This window comes from Suncus etruscus, chromosome 3 (genome assembly GCF_024139225.1).
Source record: "Suncus etruscus isolate mSunEtr1 chromosome 3, mSunEtr1.pri.cur, whole genome shotgun sequence".
Taxonomy (NCBI): domain Eukaryota; kingdom Metazoa; phylum Chordata; class Mammalia; order Eulipotyphla; family Soricidae; genus Suncus; species Suncus etruscus.
Window position 1 is genome coordinate 73,380,329 of NC_064850.1, and position 1,307 is coordinate 73,381,635.

Sequence of the window (1,307 nt, forward strand, 5' to 3'; positions counted from 1 at the left end):
ACAAGTAACTCAGGGGTTACTCCTGGCTATGAGCTCAGAAATTGCCCCCGGCTTGGGAGACCATATGGGAGGCCCAGGTATCAAACCGCAGTTTTACTAGAAGACTCATACAAGGCAAATACCCTACTGCTTTTACCACTACTCTGTCCCAAATGTTTGGAAAATCTTTAATGAAGAGCATTTTCTGAAATACTTCTCATTTAAAAAAATAAAAATTAGCATCCTGTGCTCGCTTTGGCAGCACATATACTAAAATTGGAATGATACAGAGAAGATTAGCATGGCCCATGCGCAAGGATGACAAGCAAATTCATGAAGCGTTCCATATATTTAAAAAAAAAAGAAAAAATTAGCATCCTGATTTTATAAAATATTTTTAGCAGCTGATGTCACTTTGGATTTTCATTATCTATTTAAACATCTTTTCAATTATTCCCCAAAGTGTGAGAAATTCAACTTTGTAGAATTGATTTGTACTTGTTAAAATAGTTATTGAAATATAACATGTAGTTAAAATATGTGGTTATAAAATCAGTCAGATACCTTCTTGTTAAATAATACAACAACAATGGAAAGTAATACATTCTAATATACAAGGCACTGAGCACCTATGACACAACTGAGAGATGTAGATAGAAAATATCATTTGCTTAATTAAAGTTATATATCAGGGCTAGATCTATAGCAGAGCATGAAGGGTGCTTGCCTTTCATACTGCTGACACAGATTATATCATCTGCATTACATATAGTTCCCCAAGCCTGCGAGGAGAAATCCCTGAGCTCAGAGTTGGTATAAGCATTGAGACGAATCATGTAAAACAAAAACAAAACAAAAAATAAATGTTATATACCTGAAGTATAACTACGGGTATGATAAATCTATATCTATATCTAAACACAGAAACCCAATAAATGTCCTTGAAAAAGGTGGCACTCCAGGAGGTGAAGTTGGGAGAGAGCCTAAGAACATTGGGGAAGGAAGTTGACACATGGAAGGTTTAGTGCTAGAATGTTGTATTTCTTTTTTCCTTTTTTTCTTTTATCTTATTATCCCATTATATCGCCAATTTTATCAATACCAGTACTCTATTTTTTATTAATATATTTATTTAAACATCTTGATTACAAACATGATTGTGGTTAGGTTTCAATCATGTAAAGAACATCCCCCTTCACCAGTGCAACTTTCCCATCACTAATGTCTTAAATCTCCCTCCTCCCCACCCCAACCCCACCTGTATTCGAGACAGGCTTTCTAATTCAATCATTCAGTCACATTGGATAGTTCTCAATGGAGTTATTTCT

The 1,307-nt window shown here is 34.8% G+C and overlaps 1 non-coding gene across 1 annotated transcript; it reads left to right on the forward strand.

The window, feature by feature from the left end:
* Positions 1-225: 225 nt before the first annotated feature.
* On the forward strand, positions 226-332 carry LOC126005689 (U6 spliceosomal RNA). Its single transcript, XR_007494729.1, has one exon. It is a non-coding gene; the product is annotated as a U6 spliceosomal RNA (small nuclear RNA).
* Positions 333-1,307: the final 975 nt, after the last annotated feature.